The following is a 19,196-nucleotide window of genomic DNA, read 5'->3' as shown; positions in this document are numbered from 1 at the left end:
TTCGCCACGAGAATCCCTCGCCCCAACGATTCGTTTTCCTTTCTCGTTCTCTTGGCTCAAAACTCGAACCAATCGTTATGCAGTCGTTCGATTTCCGTCTCGTCGGCGGGAAATTTACCGAAACGAAAGCACATCCGATTCGATGTACGTTTTTACGAAGCGAAAGCATCGTATAGTTGACGGAGATGATATACAGCGAGGTCGTAAAGTAGAACGTTAAGTGATGACGTCGACTGATCTAGTCGCATCCAGCGGCATATGCACGCAGCCATTTCAATTTTTCCAAATCAATTTCCATCATCCATGTGTCGTAAAATTCCAATTTCCAGGATATCAAAAATACAAGAGTCGTGTATTAAAATCTGTCCCCTTCGCAAGAAGATTTACTTTTTTTTTTTTTTAATATTGCGATTCTCGAAAATAATCGTCGCTTATCGTAAAAGTAGTCCTGATTTAATATCATGCAGCCCCACACGATAATCTACATTGCCATATCGCGAGATATAAATTATTAAAATTTGCCCTCGTATACGAAGGAGCAAATTTTAGGAACATCGCAAAGGAAGAAGCCTTGAATAAGGGCCTAGATCCTCGTGTCTCCTAAAATCTTCTCAAGTTACTGCAGTTCGCGAAATGTAAAGCTTAACTCGCGGCCAATTTTACGACCTCGCTATACCGTTCTCGCCCATAAACAAGCCAAACACTTGCAACTAAATAATTCCTTTAAAAAGCGATACACGATCGTGTTACACGAAATATACGACAAATTCAGGCAATTCTCCTTTATTCGCTGTTCGGAGAATTAAATAGTATTTTGAACTGAACTCGATCTTACGGAGCAACTCGTTTAAAATACCGCGAATGTACCACGGAGCTTGACGGGCGTATACGGTGGCGGCCGAAAAGGAGAAAATTACGTGCATGGCCAGACAACGAGAATGGATGGCGCGTAGCTCGTCTGGTCCAACCACCGCCGGTCGAGGGAAAGAACTTTGACACGAGACAGATGCTCAGCCAGGACCGCCCTATTTTGTCGCGGGAGCTGTTTTGCATAAACCGATGTGTTGCCCCGTGGATTCGTCGAGGATCGCGTCACGATTGAAATATTTACGAGACAACCGGTGTATATGGCTGTCCTTAGCAACGTTTAATATCTCCCTCGGTTTCGCCGTTGAGTTATACCGCGGTTCGCGAACAGGATTTCCAGTCCAGCGTTTGGTTTTTATTGTTGCACGTATACCCGCTTTCGAAATCGTAACTAGAAAGTACAGATGGAGGTTATTGCGAAACTTCGTGACGAGAGCGAACGGTAGCTCGTTACGAACTTAGCGCGGATAGATTGGACAGAACGCCTTTCATGAATTTTATGTAAAATCATCCGTCGTAGAACACCGCGTAGAAAGTTCGCTGAGATTCATGATCGCCTTTAATCCTTTACGCGTTCACGCGTCAAACGTTATTACCGTGGAATAAAGCGTTTCCGCTTTGTTTTAACGTTTTCGCGCCGCATTTACCCGATCGATGTAGGTAACTGTTATCAGAGAAGAAGTGGAGAGAAAATAGACGACGACGAAAGTTAACGAACTGATGATTTACCGAGCTACGAGAAACGTTCGAATCAAGCTCAGTTAATTTCCTGGGGAAACAGGAACGTTGTCTGGTCACGAGATACAGGATGGTTTAATTTTCGATCGAGGAAATCGGTTTATGTGTTCTTGCTGGATCTTTTCCTTTCACCAGCGAGACTATATTTTTCACGAGGATAAGCGGTATCTTATATTCCACCGAGCCTCGAAGGAAGAAGTTCTGTCCTTGAGCTACATACGTGCAATATCCGTGAAGAGGGTCTAGGGAGGATAGAAGAGAGTCGATTCGTGAGTGGTTCGAGACCACCCTCTCTGCCCGTCACAGTTCACGGAAGTTTATGAATAAGTAGACCGCGGGATAAAAGCAAAGTTTCTAAGTGTATAATTAACAGGGACGACGAAGAATATCGAACGAGCTGAAACTCGTTGCAGTACGAAGAAAGAAAAGAAACGGAGGTTGTTGCGCCAGAATCGGCCTCGACTTACCTCCGACACCTGCGACAGACTCCCTTTCGGCGATCCTAAGGGTGCTAGGCAAAGAAAAAAATGCATAGAAGGGAAATCGTGTAATGCCTTTCAGCTCCGAACAACCGGAAAAGTAATACTGGAAGTAGTCCAAGGAGAGAGAAGTCGATGAAAGAGCCTCCCACCGAACTCGAAGAAGTCGAAGCGAACACCAAACGCGAGATCTCATTTCTCATTCATCGCCACCCATTTATTCAGCCCCGGTAATTAGCCCCATAAATGATATCCCATCCTAGGAGCTTCGAAAGTTTTAATTGTGGCTGCCACCGTGGGCGCCTCCGATCGATCGACAGTCGAAAATGGTTGATAGCGCAAGCGATGATATTATCGGGTGCACTTTATCGTGAACGAGAGTCTCGGGATCGGTCGATTAGCGACATCGTTAAAAGTGGAATAAACAGGGGGAATGGCATCGATCGATGGAACGCGTCAAGTATGGAAGAATGTCTTCGTTAAAACGAAAGAATGGAAGAGAATTGAGAAAAGGAACAAATGGAAAAGTTTGCAAGGGATGGATATTCTCCGCACCTCTTCTAGATATATACATATATATATATATATATATATATATATATATATATATATATATTATATAGTTGGCTAAATTACTCGATTCTCTGCGCGATTCCTTCGCGGAGAATAATAATTTGTGGACATTTTTGCCTGGCAACGGAAGTTGTTCCAACGTCGCGCCGCGAACTATTCGTTCACGGAAACGAATCGAGGAAACGTTCTGGCAACGAGCTCTCTCAATCTGCAAACTCGTGAATCTAACTTAAATCGATATTTGGCCAGAAATTCCTAAAAGATTGTACGTCGTTTAAAACGTCCCAACGTATTATACGATTGTTCGCGAAAGCGGTCGAATACTTATACGGGTCTTTTATGAACATACTTTGTACTCTATTTTTATGTATATATATATATATATATATCCTGCATGTTATATAAAACATTTTGAAAATGAACACTGTAACGAGATTCAACTATCACGATCATAATGGCAAAGTTCGAAACTAATCTCAAAAGTTACATAGAACCCGTAAGATATTTGGAGCAGGTATATACTTTGGCGGAGATCACCAAAGTATTTGAACAGGCTATTAATATTTAATGAGATCGCCTTCAGCATTAATTGTATATTTAATTATATCTCGTATAAAAGTCGTGTAACTTATATGTGCACTCTCGGATTCGTTTCAAATACCAATACACTCATCGATGAAATTTCAAAATGTTTCATACGACATCCTCAATATACAAGACGTTTTCTATGATAAGTGTTAATATTTGCCAAATATTTCGCGTTACATAAATATCATTTTTTGTTCAATATTTCTGCGAGCATCTGTATGAACGTGTAACAGGCGTAGTGACGGTGAAAAAAAGCTTGTCGCGAGTAAAAAGGGAGCAACGTGTTTCGCTGGGAAACTGTGTCTCTGGGAAAAGTGGAAACGATATCTTTCCACAAGCGGCGGAGCCCTAATGACGTTCGAGCGAGTCAGGGAAGTGATACCCCGGTGAAACGGATGCGGCACGATGAAAAATTGGATGATGGCTTTTCCCCCCTGGCCGAGGCGTAGCAAGCAGCGCGAAGAGAGAAGAACAGAGGGACTAGAGAAACACCGTCTACGTCCTCGTCGCGGGCGTCGTTCGCGGAAATGCTACAGCGAAAAAGCCTTTCTCTTTCACGATGTCGGCCTGTGGAGAGCGCGCGAGAAAAAGAGGTGGGGTAGAGAGGAGAAAGAACGAGCCGACTACAGTGGAATTCACGAGTGATTTTCAGCCGTGAAAACGCCAGCACCGACGCCGCGCCGACGTCGACACCGCCGCCGTGAAAAGCACCGGTAGATCTCCCGAGCTTGCCAACCGTCTCATATTTTATGGGCTATTCCCCATTTCGCCGATGCTTTCGCGCGTACCCGTATTGAAGTAACGCGCCGCTCGACGTGCCCTCGCTCTAAATTCGTAATTCTTGCCGGATCAAGGCTTTTTCGCTTCCTCACCAGCCAATTTGTCGAGAATTCCAAGGTGTCACTGGCAACAAAGACTACGTTCCAACATTTTTCGTGACAAACGGTTTATGGTAAAGTAATTTGTTCGACTCGTGTCGAGTCTATAATAGCATGAATGTTCTGGTTTATAGCGTGGACTCCTCAACAGGGCTTCGCGAAATATATACGTTCGCAGAGTGGATTTTAGACGTCAAAATGACGCGAAAAGTACACGCGTGAAGATATTGTTTGATACTTTAAGTTAAAAACAATGACATTCCAACATGGGAATATACCGGTATGAATGAATCAGCTGACGAACCTTCCTCTTTAATTCATTCACGTTTCGTGTTTCTCGCTCTAATATAATTAGAATCCTGCCGAAATCCTATCCGTATCGCGTATCGCTTCGGCGGTTCGTGTATGTTAGAGCGAGATACACGAAGCATATGTTAGATAAAGAAAGGTTCGTCAGCTGATTCATTGATTGTACTAACACGTTTCCAAGCCAGAATCGTTTCTAACTTGGGAAATAAGCTTTAAGCAACGTTGTCGTACGTGAATACTTCTTTCGTCGCTTTGACATCTACAATCCATCCTATAGATGTACCTCACGTATTTTCCGACGTATATTCAAGCTTGTATATTCGTTTACAGGAACATGTCCCGTTTACCTAAACGCCTGATCCGATGGAAATCATGGTTTCGCAGGGTAAACTCTGTTTCCCGCGGATTTTGTGACACGTTAACGCCACATTCACGGGGAAAGATCACTTATGGAAATTTGCGCAGTCTGTATTCGACAAAGTACTACGTCTGCCGTGTGTCGGAACTCGACGCCGGACCCGGTTGAATAGTAAATCAAAATGAAGTGCTGGATGTATCTGTTGGTTACGTCTACGGGGGATCCCTCTGTCCGTCTGAATGTTGTATTCAACGCGGGTGTTTCGTAGCAGGCCGTGCAAACTGCGCACAAGCGGTACATTGCAGTTTATAATAATTCAAGTGAACGTTAATTTCGTATTCCGGACGAGTACACGCAAAAGACGAAACCCTCGAGCGTATTAACTTGATACGTTATATAGGCTGTTATACTAACGTTCCCGTGATATAATACGAATGATTAATACCGGTTACTTAGCCGAACATAGCCTAGCGAGCGTGCGATACCATCCCTCGGTATATTTTATGGGAACATCCACCATTTACCGATGCTTTCATTCGGGCAGGTCATATTCAAGCCGTACGCGAGACATCGACCACCGTGCACCGTAAATTCGCGTCCACTACCGTAAATTTCATTTAAAATACTTTTTCCCTGCGTGTGATTGGTCGCCTCGGTAGCGCGATACCCTCGCGCCGATATATTTTCAATTCGTCCCGCACCACCTTTAATATTAATATCCTCGATTCGGCTTCTGGCCAAAATTCAATGTTTTATAACCTGCGCCATCCACGAGAGAAATCGAACATCTATTACTGTATCCTATAGCTCCATGGTGTTCGCCTAACTACATTAGCATGTTTATGATATGGGTAGTTCCAACGTTAGTTTACAAAAGATTATGGCGATTACGCGCGAGAGAGAATCACGATATCACGGATTATCGAATCTCTGGAATCTATCGTTCCGCTTATATTCGTGCCGCTTTCCCCTCGCGTTTTCATCCATTCTTCACGGGTACAGGCCAGGAGAATGAATTTATGCAAAATAGGTAGCGTTGCGTAACGATGGGACGTCGAAGGGAACGTTAAATGAAAGTTTACAAGAGGAAAAATGGACGACGTCGCCGCTGGCCGATGCTTTTCAATTAAGCAACAACGACCGACGCGTTCTTTCGCGTCGATGAATTTTTATCGGGCTCCCGTAGCACGTGCAAAATTCAACTAATTACCGCATTACACGACCGAAATGGGAACAACAAAAAAATAAAAGATGAGCGAGGAAGGTGAAAGGGAGCAGAGGAGAAAGAGGTGGTGAATTCATTTACGCGGTTGGCCGTTTATTCTCATCGAGGGATTAAATGGCAAATTGGTCTTGGCTCGCGCCAATTACCCCGGCCGATAGCCACGAGCCCACTGGTGGAAACATTGTTTTTAAACTTGCACGAGGATCGAACGAATAGGAAACGCGAGCTTGGCCATGGCGGTCGAGACAAATTAATTTTCGATGCGCCGAAGGCAAATCGTGGAGGACCATTAAGTTCACCGTTCCCCCAGGAGATGAGTTAATTAAGAAAGGAAACCGTGGGTTGGTCGCTTGTTCCTCGACAAATTAAACTACAACCCGTGAGAACAGAACACGCAGATGAAAGGTCGCCGACATACTTTCTCGGCGTTGTCCGGAGTCGAGCGATGAAATTTCGCTCCTCCGCATTTTCCATCGTAGATTTCCACCGGCGCAGTAATCTCTCGGCGATCGTTCGTTCGCAACCTTCGCCGCGTTTTAATGCGTCCCGCGATTAGTTTCGGTCAACCAATTAATTTTTTTCCCTTCGACGCACCAACCAGGAAAATGTAAATGCGAAAACGGCAGCGGTTTTTGGAAAAAAGAATGCCACGCTCGTTTCGCCATTTCCTTTTTTACTGCCCGCTCTGACCAGCAATATAGCTACAGCAAATACATTTTCCGTGAAAAGAAGAGAGAAAACATTTTCTGTCATGCAAATATGTTTCTCTCTCTCTCTCTCTCTTTCTATCGGCCTATGTTCCTCGAAATGTAGTTGAATTAAAGTCACGATGGGAGCTGAAAACTGACAGCGTAGCTAACTTTTTTATAATTCGTCGCACGAATTTCCCTATTCTCCTTCGTTCACGTCGAGCGAATCGCACGTGAGAAATTAACCCGATTCGAGACAAGATGAGATTATAGGGAAATATACATCCGTGGACGCGTCGACGACGATGAAAAAACCCCATACGTATTGTAACATCCATACAGAATTGGCCTCTAACCGTTCGACTTTTCATGTCCATAAAAGTAGCTTATTTACTAGGGTTTTATACGTATGGAGATACAGAGGGGAAAATCTAGAAGAGTAGCATATTTACGAAAACATATCCACGTACGCCCCATGCCATATGGGACCTCGCTACATCTATTCGGATTCCATATCTACGAATGCATCGTATATTTATAGCGGAATACTCTATCCGCCAGAGAACTACGTAAGTTTGGTATTCGCTCGTCGAGCCGTTTTCTTTACCCTTTAAATGCTTTATCATTTGCCGCGAAGGCGTTCGTTAAAGAAAATGAACTTTTCCATAAGCGAATGATGCAAACGAGCCCCGACGTCTGTTAAAACGTAAAGGAAGAAAAGTAACCGGATAAAGAATATTCCAAGCGTATCTTCTTAAGCGAAAAAAGAAGTATTCTTCTCTAGTTTAGCTTTTTCACCTTTTACCGCCAACATAAAGCCAAAGCGAACGACACTCGAGCACAAGAATCTCCGTTGAACTTTCCATTTCGCTGGAAAGCCGGAAACGCAACCAGGATAGCACCGTCCCTGGCGTAACGCGGTTTTAGTGTCCTGCTAGCCGAGGATTTTACTAGCTTCGCCGGCCGAGCAAGCCACGAAATTTACATTATACTATACGGCAGAAATTCTCTCTGTTCGCCATGCCATTTTTTGCCGAGCGATTAAGCGGCACGCGCGCTACTTTAATGTGCATAAAATTCGAGACGCTAATGAAAAGCTGGTTGCACCAGCGTGATAAAGTCCATGGTGCTTACTGATCACGAGACTCACGGTAAAAACTCGATTAAATAGCTTGAAGAAGTCTTCCTCCTTATCGAAAGACGATTTTCCTCTACGTAAGGCGATCCAATAATAGCGATACAATCGGCAAGAGGATGACTCTACACAGAGAAGTAGATTGAAAATGTGGAATACAATCTTTTCATACGGCATTTCGTTCTCGACAAAATCGAGTTCGAACATTTTTTTAATACGCGTATGCGAGCTGAAATAATTACTGGCCAGGTACGGGCAAATAATTAACTGGAGGTTATTCTACGTACCAAAATACGTTGAATGTTAAAATATGCTAAAATGTAGAATAAAAGTTTTTGGTTTGAAGCTTCGTCAAAAAAAAGAAATAATAATTATGGAATTTGGATACGTTAGTTAAAAATTAGCCTCGCCCACGCGTACTTCGTTAATTTTTTAATGTAATTTCATCCACAACAAAGCGTTCCATGAAAAACTTTCGTTCTACGTTGTCGACTTATTTGCACACGCAGAATAATCTCCTTCGGTTGTTCCCTCCAGTTCAATGCAAATATTTTCTCGTAAATATAGAAAAATAAAGTCATATGGAAAAATGTATCGTATATTTTCGAGATATTTGTTCACGTAACCCTTGCTGATTGTATCACGATTACTGCAACACCCTGTATAGCGTTCCAATCTATCTCTAAATCATCGTGTCAAATTTCCAGTGTTAGCCAGTAATTTTACTTTGAGATCACGAGCAAGTTCTACTCGAAATTAGAGGCATACGAAATTAAGCGGCGTGCACGAGGCGTGGAACTCAAGAGACCGCCTGAAAGCACTCCTCGATGCTCTCCTAGTTGCCGTTTCACGAACATCTAAACGGCAAAGCGACGTACACATCGAGAGACGAATCGAACAGAAGGCAATCTCGAAAAGTTTCTTACTTAAAGTCACGGTGTATATTCGTCACGTGCGTAAAACTTGAACTCGTGAGAAGTTGCCCGGCCATCGAAACGAAGAGCTCGAAGAAGAAGGTGTCGATATCGTTATTTATTAAATCGTGCCGCGTGAACCAGGTCTCTGGTTCTGACCGTCCTGGGCGAGAATTCACGAACGTCCACGGAGGAAATGAAAGTTTTCTGCCGGAGATAAATTCGCTGTTATCTTAACGACCATCGCTGACGATCAAGAAACTCGGTCGAATTAAAGGCGCGATCGATACACTAATAGATTCGATGTTTTGCCATGAAAATAATTATCGGCGTGGCGATTAAAACGTGCACCATGCCGTAATTAATTGGACGAATTATCCGCGACGGATAAAGGGAATGAAAAAAAATATTTTCCTTAATTGCGCACGGATGTGGGCATGAAACTTTGATGACGTATAATTAAACGGTAATTAAGTAAACTCGCGCCAGTTTGACCGAGAAAACTTACGCGGACCAGACCGGGAATATTTTATCTGCCAGTTGCCGGAAGACAAACTAAAACTTCGCGTTATACATACATATATCAGGAAACGATAATTTCCCGCTTTTCGTTTGAATAATTATCCAACTACGTGTTCCAGGCGCGAATCAGGATGCTTTAGCAGAAAACAGTTTCAACGATCGCTTATGTATCTCTGAAACTTGTAATTGCTTCGATCTGGGATTTGAAACGAAACACATCGGTCTCCTTTCTTTCCCATAACAACGATAAATCCAGAGACAAATGTATATCTTTATAGGGTGGAACTGCTGCTTGAAATTGGAAATAAGACGATCCGATTTATCTTCCCCCTCTGGCAAATATCGCGGTGAACTCGACTTTCTAGCAACGTGGCGGCATTGTAAATATTTCTAGATGTATCACGGAAATAATCAGAAGCGCGGTGCACACACGCTGCCCAACCCTTGGTAACGTGTCGTAACGCTTTAAGAACGAAATTTCATCCGGTCGATTTGAAGCTACCGCTGGGCCGCGAGCACCACGGTCGGTTATAAAAATAACGTGTAGCTTGGCAAATATACCGACGATGTTCTATACACGAGAACAAGCCGGGAGCAGCATTTTAGAATTGAGTTACTCCGGCCATTGGGAAGCAATGAAGCGTCCCGCGCGAATTTGCCCCCGAGTTTGCGCCAACTTTGCTAGGCCGTTGCTTTACTATCGTTTCGAAGGATGCACAAAAGAAGCAGAACCTGCACTCTGATACGAAATCAATTTTTCTACGACCGGTTTCCTCGTTGTCGAAGATTTTCCAGCTGTTGAACGCTAGCTTGCGGATTAAAAAAGCAACCTGGCCGTGCCTGGTGTGGAAACGCGCTCACTGGCTTTCGCAAATTTGCTTACGCGCTTTGCCTTTTGATAGAGATGAAATGAAAAACACGTGGAAATAAATAGAAGGAGAAATTTGCAGCGGGGACATGAAACTCGAAAACGTACGAGAGCGAGTGGCGGAAAGCAAGTAAAGATTGTCTGACTACGCACTGGCTGTATTTACTATGCGTCGACGAGGAGCTAGATAAATACGAGAAAGGATTGATCGAAGCCGAGTCCAACGACTGCTACGATTGAATTCGTGATGGAAGTCGAATGGATGTTAGGATCGGGCCAAAAGTAGACGCTGTTTTCCAACATGAAACGAACTTATCGCGAATGGTACAGGAAACGTATTTAATTGCTACGGAACGTTTCAATATTTACGTCCGATTGGACGTGAAATTTCGGCAAAATTTCAGCTACCTTCAACGATATCGATTCCACCGAGTCGAATTTCATGCTCTGACAAGAATGACAGCCTATAAATTGAGATTTGATCGATGACCTTCAGGGTAGTAATAACTGCACGGCCAATGTTTGCTCATGGGAGTTCTAGAATGGAACTAGTTATAGACTACCACCGACCAGGGCCATCCTCTCGCCCGACGGAGAGAGAGCAACCTAATTCTTGGGCCGAGTTCGCTCCTAAGTAGGAAAATAAAAAGCTCTTTTAATCTACGCGATTCGAAGCGAGTTGGTGGAAGGGTAAGAGGAGAGAGGAGTACAAGAACAAAGAACTTCCCCTATTACGGATGAAAAAAGCCGAAGATCTTCTGTTGAACACGCCGTAAGCACTATTGATTACGCGAAATGAAATTTCATCGTAATTCCACGCGACCGAAACTTTCCCCTTTCTTCTCCGACGATCCCATTTCAATCTAGAAGATTTTCAAAGTCAGCTTTCCCTTCCCGTGGAAAACTCCGCTCGCGTATTACGTTCTCACCCGGGCGTCCGTGCGATCAGCGAATAAATCACGCTCACGAACGAGCGTGAAATACAAGGGAAATCTAAAACCGGGGCACGCGTGATCAGATGAATTTATTTAACCGGGTTCGTAACGGAAATGCGAGACAGTCACGAAGCGGGTTGCTCCGATGAGCAAATATCTCGACGTGATTTATTACAAGACATTCCGTTAGTTCGTTATGTTATTTCTATTATTGCCCGAGACACGCTTGGTAAACTGCTAAGCACATGGTGTTTCTCTGATCTAAGCTACCATAAAATGGAGGGAACGATATAATTCCGAGCAAGGTCCAGCAGCTTTTACTGCGAAACACTGTCGTAAAAGTTTACGTCTCGCTGGGCCAGCCAACTTCCCTTTTAGCGAGTTTCGATCGAGCTCCTTGGCCGTGTTTAATTACATCGATTAAGGTCTACGAGCGTCTCGCATCCTGCTACTCTTACTCTTGCGGTATATCGCGACAAATTCATCCAACGCTTTCCTTGCAAGGTCGAACGAGGACGCTGGATGAAACCTTATCTATCGAACCGATATAAAGGGTCCGATGTTCTCGATTCGTCGAAAGCATTGATAGGGCTGGGAAGCTGGCACTGATAGGTCAACCGATCCGTAGAATTGAACCTTGATCTACACCCCGAAGAACTATACACATGGCTGGCTTGGAACTGGGATATCCATCGATTGACATGTCCAACGGTCGAGTGGATCTGTTTACCCGCAGCCGATTCTCGTGGACGACATGTTCGACTAGGATTTAAACCAACGGGATTGATCCTGCTCTCTGGACACGGTTAAACTCGCTCCTCCGTATCGTCTATGTACTACTACCGCTCATTTGATTTTCCAATTAAATGTCTCTTGCCCTGTGGCTCGTTAAAAGCGCAGCGTCTGCCCACCTCTCTATATTAAAGATCACCAGGGAACGGGGGCGGATACGTACGAGATTTAAAAACTATATCCAAGCGGAATAGAGTAGGATTTAAGAAATACGAGGTCATATTGAATGGTAATGGCCATTACCATTCGTCACATAGAAAAGAGATTAAAGTTAGCCCGATATTGGAGCAACCGATCGAGAACGATAAACCGGGTTGAGATGATATTCGAGAGGTCGTGAAATTCTTAGTCGACGTAACGGATCGGGGAATACGGTCGAAATAATCGTGTTACTTGGTCCGTGATCTAACCGGAGAATTCACCTGGAAATTCTAACTATCCATTTCGGCTCGATATAATCTTGTCGCCCACTGCCGAATGCCACTTTAGCTACCGAGAGAAGCTGTGCACCTGACAATTGCTAACAGAAGCGTATTGAAAGGATCAGCCTTATCAACTACTGATTGACGTTTCATATCAAAGAACAGGGACCGAATGGTACAGCGTTTCATACAGTATATTCATCGATCTGTATTTCATTGATTAAGTGGAACAGCCGTGGGTTGTGTCGGGGAGTTCCTACTGACCATAACCAACCGGCACCGTTTTAATCGATAGGATTATTCTGTTCCACGGCTGAACTCACAATCTTGCCTGCAATTGCTGCCTGATGGTTGTTAGTGATCTAATTTTCTTTGTCGCTCGATCGACCATTACGCCCGATCTCGGATCGTAGAATGCTGGTAAAATTCCTAGCAATTTTTGAAACAACGCACAATAATTAGAAGCGAGATACGTTCTATCGATAACGAAGCATTCGTTGCAATCTGCACCTTGTGGCCATTACAGCCAGTAATTTCCGTAAATTCGAACAGGATGCGTATCGGCTGATTTTAACGAAGTTCAAAAAATACCCTGGACTAAGTACGAGGTGAATTAGGTGATTAGGAAGCCAAGTACTTTTCCTTGTAATTCGTTCAATTTGTTTGCGAACAATTTTTAAACGATCTACTTTGCTTCAAGATGAAGATCGAATCTTAAGACGTCGAAGCTCGGGTGACTCAAATAATCTTAGCTTACTATATCTCCTCGCGAATCACACTCTTCCTCGCTCCTCGAGATTCTCGACTAGGAGAGAGCTTTGAGAATGCATTTCTATGTTTTCGCAAGTCACAAAATCCAATCCCCGTTACCCAACTTTCTCTCTCCGTCTCCGTTCGCAACCGAAACGTTACAAGTGATTAACCGTCAAAGTCAAAGAAACGATACAGTTAATCAAAGAAGAGCGGAACATCCGTAGATATCGGAGAAGTACAAGAGTCGAACGTAGCTTAACAGCGTGCGGACCTTGTGGTCTTCGCGTTCTATGAGGATTTAAACTAGACGTACCCCTTCGCTCCATGCCCTTCCTCTGTAATTCCTGATCCGGATTTGAATTCTAGCGTATCTGTCGACTGCGCGAGGTTTCCTCCGCTGAAAGACGTTTTCTCTAGTCTTCTACCCTGTCCTCGTAAGCCATTTTCATTCGTATAAGACGATAAATCCTCCGATCAACCGGGGCAAATTGAAATTCCGATATCTCCGTTAGAACAACGCGTCCGGAGGGAACAATTTTTCTTTCGGTCTCGCGTCAATTTTCCAACTTGGACCAATCAAATCTCCACCTGTAGTTTTTCCCCTCCTCCGCCCTCTTTTTTGGTGTGATTTTTTTGTTTCTTTGTTCAGCGTTTAATCCCAATAATTACGGGTCATTTTTTAATCGCCATCCAGCAGCTTGTAGGATCATCGAATTCGATAGAGGCTGCGATAGGTCATGTATCGAAGCGTGATAAGAGTAATTTATCGCGGCCCACGATAATCCTTTGATACACGGTGTCCTGCTCCTTTTTTTCTCTTTTTTTTTTTTTAACGCTGTCTACGTGCTATCGACGAATTACGATCCCATTGAAAATTGACGATTTCGAACTGGCTGGCGACACGTGGCGTTATCTACGCGTGAATAACATTCACGCGTACACTTCGATTCTCTAGCCGGTTTCGATCCACGAAAGAGATGCGTGGCGGTCAATTACGTAACACGTAGCCCCATTTCTGTCATTCCAGAGATGTGAGGAATGATCACGTGGGTGATGGTCGGGCTGCTCCTGGCTGCGGAAACTTGCGGCAGAAACGTCCTCTCCGGAAACGGAAACGGAAAGGAGGAGTCGAAGCAGAAGGACGGGCTGAAGGGAGTCACGACAGAAGAAGAAGACATCTACCGTGCGTATTGGCGTGGATGCGCGACGTGCTGCGAAGAGCAAAGGAGAAAAGTCGTGGAGAAAGGGCGGAGAACGGGGCAAACAGATCTATGATTTGCTCGACTAACTCGAGCTTATCCACTCCCCCTCGAATCCTGCAATCGAGCTCCACTAATCCTCCTTCCTGGCTTTCTACCGCTTACAGATCTCGCTCTAGCCACTTTACCTCCTCCCTGCTACCTCCTACCAATTCCCCACAAATCATTCGCCGATCTATACACCTGGCTTGTAACATATTGTTCTGAAATATCGCCAACCGTGCCCGCTGCCAAGCTTCTTAAAGCGCCAATGCTATTTTAGCTAAAGTCTCTCGGCTCGAACCGACATTCGCAGAGCTTAAAAGAGAAAAAGGAAAAAAGAAGTGGAAAGATTTCGCTTCCTTTTTCTCCGGTTGTTTTTCTCGGCTACTCCTTTTACGCTCTCCTTCTATTCTCCATCGGTCTCCGGTGGAAAAAGTTTGTATTCCATTAGCGTGTCGGAATAGGAAACCTCTCTAGCGAACGACTGTAAACTCTTGGATATTCCGGTGGAGCGGCAAAACGTCCGGAAACGGCTTCAATTTGAACGGTTTGAAAAGTATTAATTACGACACTGGACCCCGCCACTGAAACAATACATCGTCGTACGCTCGTCCGGGTGTATGGGTGCATTTCGAGGAGAACGAGCTTTTGTTGCCACGATCCGCAACGCGCGCCGCACCGTTATAAGTTCCATTCGACGGGACAATCCATTTTCCACGACGTTAAGTGTATTGCGACGGGCGGGAATTATATCGAAGGAACGCCTAAGCGTGTTTAATTGTTGCGTCTCTCCGCCCTTTGTCTCGTACTTCAACCGGTCTGCTGTCTCTCTGTTCAACGCTATTACTCACTCCATCGCCCCCTCTGTTGTTGCAGGTCTAACGTGCTACACTTGCGTCAACGTCAGCGATAACCAGGTATCGACGAGTCCATTAAACGTCCTCCTAAGAGTCCGTAATGCCTGTATCGTACCGAGTCCAGTGCACAATTTCGTTTAGCCCCGAGGAGATCGTTCCGCCATCGATCTTTTATTTATTTTCAAACTTCCCTTCCTCCGTTCTTGGCCCGCCTCCCTAACCTACCTATCTCACTTCTTCTGTCCGTACATCCACGACTCGTCTTTCCTTCTTCGCTCTCCATTCGCCATCTACCGCTCTTTGAATCGCCGACGTCGCGAAGGAATTACCAATATCGGGCCCGGTCGTCGATTTCTTCCAGCAACGAGAAAAAGAAGACACGAAACACCGAAGAAGATGGCTACGAGATCGTTCAACACCGCGGATCAAGTCCGAGCAATTCTAAATAGAAGTTCCTTCCACGGAAGTCTCTATTGAAAACCGTTGATTCCGGTCGGATCGATGGCCACCGCGAGTTCCGGCTCCGAGAATTTATTCCTTCGACCGTGAACTCCGTCGTCTTATTTCTCCCCTTGTCCTTTTTCCCTTCTCTATTTCTTTTCTTTCATCCCGAATTCCATAGTAGTCGGATCTTTCTATAACGGCGACGCAGTCGTTGCGGCCACTCGATCAGAAAGCAACGAATTCTCCAGTTACGTTCCACCCGTACGATTTTCCGAACTCTAATTCGCTCTACTGATCCCCTCGATTTCGAGCGGTACAGAACCAACAAACTCCATACTTTTTTACCCCCATATCGAACCACCGTGGTACTAACCTCGAACTTTCGTGCGATTGATCGAGACTGGTGAGTAACGACCGGATGACCATGCAAATACGTCGACCGGTATATACGAATCCGACGTTATATATGTTCCGATTCCAGCTAATATCACAGCTATCGTATTCTTTTTTTGTCCTCTGTTCGCAGATGTGCAACGAATGGGCGATAGATACACCGTGTCCGGCGGGTGGCCGAGACTTTTGCAGATCGCTGCACATTTTGGACAGCCTGGGAAATAGCGTCTTGGCAAGCACAAATTCTTCTTTTTTTCTTCTTCTTCTTCTTCTTCTTCCCCTAACACTTGACCTTCTCTTCGAGACGAGAAGACTTCGAGTCGACACGATTAACTCTGTCGTTGCCAAGAAGTATTAGAACTGCAACTCGAGTGTTGGCCGTGTCGATCCTTTCCTTTCTTACGATGGAGAAACTCTGCCTCTTTTGCTTCACAATTCCAACGGGGATAAGTTTGCATAATTAATGTAATTTACCATCGAAGAATAATTTAAATCGAAGACGCGACGAAAGTAGGAAAAACGAGCGAGCGAACGTTTTCCTTCCTTTTCATTGGGCGTTAGAAATTGGGATTTCCTTCGATGTGTTCTCTCGTTTCACGGGTTGATTGAAACGCGGCCGCGGTGCCACGATAAAATCGACACGTTCGACGTTCATCACGAAACCATTGTACGCACGATGCGCCTGCCACCGATGAAGATCAATCCGAAATTTTATCACTAGCCCCACTAATAGCTTCTCCCAGCGTTAAACGCATTATCGATTTCCGTGTTTGTTAATGGATAAACTTGCGAAACTGAATTCACAGCGGAAGAGTGATGGCTTCCCTTAAGAGCATCCACCGACTAAGCACTTTCCAAAACTCTTTCAATTATGGACATCGGAATCAATTAGAGCTTATCAATTCACCTATTCGCGGTTTCCACGCGTTCTCGGCTTTGTTGGTTCATCGATTAATTGATTCTTAGATGCGAATATCTACGTAACGATATGGTGGGAAGATTCGCAGATGACGCGGAACAAAGCGTTTTCCAAGCAGTGGCTTCAGACTGTGCGGCGATTCGTTCGCTTCAAACGAAAGACTCGAGTGAAACCTCCGTGATATTTTCCTTTTCCTTTCTTTCCTTTCATTTTTTTTCTCTCTTTTTCTCTCTAAAGTTTCAGAACGCTCGGAAAGAAAGGAAGGGAAACAAGCGGAAAAAACCCGTAGCAATCGCCGAGATGAACATTCTGTGTACGCGAAATCGAACATCTAAGAATTAAACAGTGAGAAAAAGATCGACGACGTAGATCCTAACGACCGGGAATCGATACTTTGACAATCGCTAGATAGAAAATAAAACAGCCCCCGTTGCATCGTGAAGAAAATGAGAACGAGCGTATCAACAAGCCGATACAAAACGATGACGCATCGAATGTAACATGCCCCTGACGCACAATGGTCCGTGAAAAAGCACGTTTATATTTCAGGTGAGCAAGAGCTGCGTGAGTAGCGCGGAATGCGGACCTGCCTCGGTCGGTTGCATCCCAGTGGACACGCAGCAGGTGCGAAATAGCGAATTTTTTCAAAGTATCCTGGCCTGGCTTGCCCTCTCTTTTGACTGTTCTCTATCTAGTCAGCCGCATACACATAGTTCGTGTTGCCAACTGTCTTTCTCTCTCTCTCTCTCTCTCACGGAAGAGAGGAGGAAGCCACGCGACCGGGTGAAATAAATTCGGTTATTTCGTTCTAGATCTGCATCAGCTGCTGCGATCTGAGTTACTGCAACATCGAGTCGCCTACCAACGCCACCAACGCCATTTTCTCGCGCAAACGGCGCGCCAAATCGAAGTCGAAACGCAAACGACCCGGTAGAAACGGGGTCGAGGGCAGCCGATTCTACGGGGGCGGCGCACTCTGGCTCATGGCCTCACTCTTCTATGCATATCATTGCTGAGGAAGCAGCACCGCGGAAGAATCTCTAGTTAGAAGACATCAGCCGTGCACCAGGCAGCTCGGGAATTATCCCCCACCGGAGTTACGATTCGAGAATATAAAACGCGTTTTTTCGCAATCCATCTATTTCTTATCGAACGAAGCGACTCTAGTCCTACTTGTATACTCTCATCTCTTCTCGACTGATAGCATATCCTGTCATTGTTACACCTACACTTTCCATGTTTCGAACGTTTAGAAAGTCCTCGAGTCCTAAGGAAAAATTATTCGTAAAAGTACTCGCGGCTCCGTGCTTCTCGAGTCGAAGCTTTGGGAAAATCTGTGTTCTATTAATCAGCTTCCACCGTCTCGTCTCTGTTTTTCGATGGTGTGAAGTAAATCGCGAATCGTGTACTATTATCGCGCGAGCGAGAGTTTTTGCGTAAGATAAGCTAGGGAAATTAGAAGCCTGTTCGTCTTTCTCTTCGTTGACAGATTCGAAGAGTACGAACTCGTCACCCGAAGAGAGAGACAGAGAGAGAGATGTCGCCAGGATCCTCCGGGAGAATCCTGCGCTGTCTGAAGCATGTATAGTTAACGGAGGGCCGTTTTAAAGACTCTCAGTGATGGAAAAAGGAATTGTTCTCTTCTCGTAGTAGCGTAGTTGCCTATGCCTTGTTAGAAAACGAAAAGAAAAATGAAAAAATGAAAATACACACACACACAAGGCGAAACTAAGATGTAAGTTCGAGTTTACGGATTAAACTTTCTACAGAGTTGCAGTGCCAAAGCGAGCGAGGAAAATTCAAATACCTTCCATACAGCTGATTTTACAGGGGCATTTCATTTTCGATCGAGAACAGTCAACGCTGATATATATTAGGGGGTGAAGATCCGTATTGTTTTTCGTGTTTTAAAGGCCCTGATTCGACACGCGGAATTTCATTTCGACTCCTCGAGGTGGAAAAAAGAGCGAGACGCGGGAAGACAAATGAAACGTTTGCTGCTTGTTCCCTGCTGATTCATTCTGAATTTCAGTACCTGCTGGAGCAACGATCGATCGTTGTCCTCAAGGCACTTGCTCACTAAAGCCGCGAATTCCCCGTACGATTCACGACCATGTGTTTCATTCGACAAATAAAATAACAAACCTTTTCTATTACTCCCTTTCTACGGTTTTTTCGTTCGCGACTCGACGAGTACACCGTCAGACCTAATTTACTTGGACATCGATCTCTCGGTCGAATATTTAACTAGTCCTGCGGATCAATCGAGTTTTTCGTTTTCTTCGAGTCGGAGAAGC

At 44.7% G+C, this 19,196-nt stretch overlaps 1 pseudogene; it reads left to right on the top strand.

Annotated features, from left to right (window-relative positions):
- The window catches only part of LOC126873402 (uncharacterized), a 50,248-nt pseudogene extending 32,415 nt beyond the window's left edge, over nt 1–17,833 (top strand).
- Nucleotides 17,834–19,196: the final 1,363 nt, after the last annotated feature.

This window comes from Bombus huntii, chromosome 14, assembly GCF_024542735.1.
Source record: "Bombus huntii isolate Logan2020A chromosome 14, iyBomHunt1.1, whole genome shotgun sequence".
NCBI classification, from domain to species: Eukaryota; Metazoa; Arthropoda; class Insecta; order Hymenoptera; family Apidae; genus Bombus; species Bombus huntii.
This window is presented reverse-complemented; position numbering and strand designations above follow the sequence as displayed.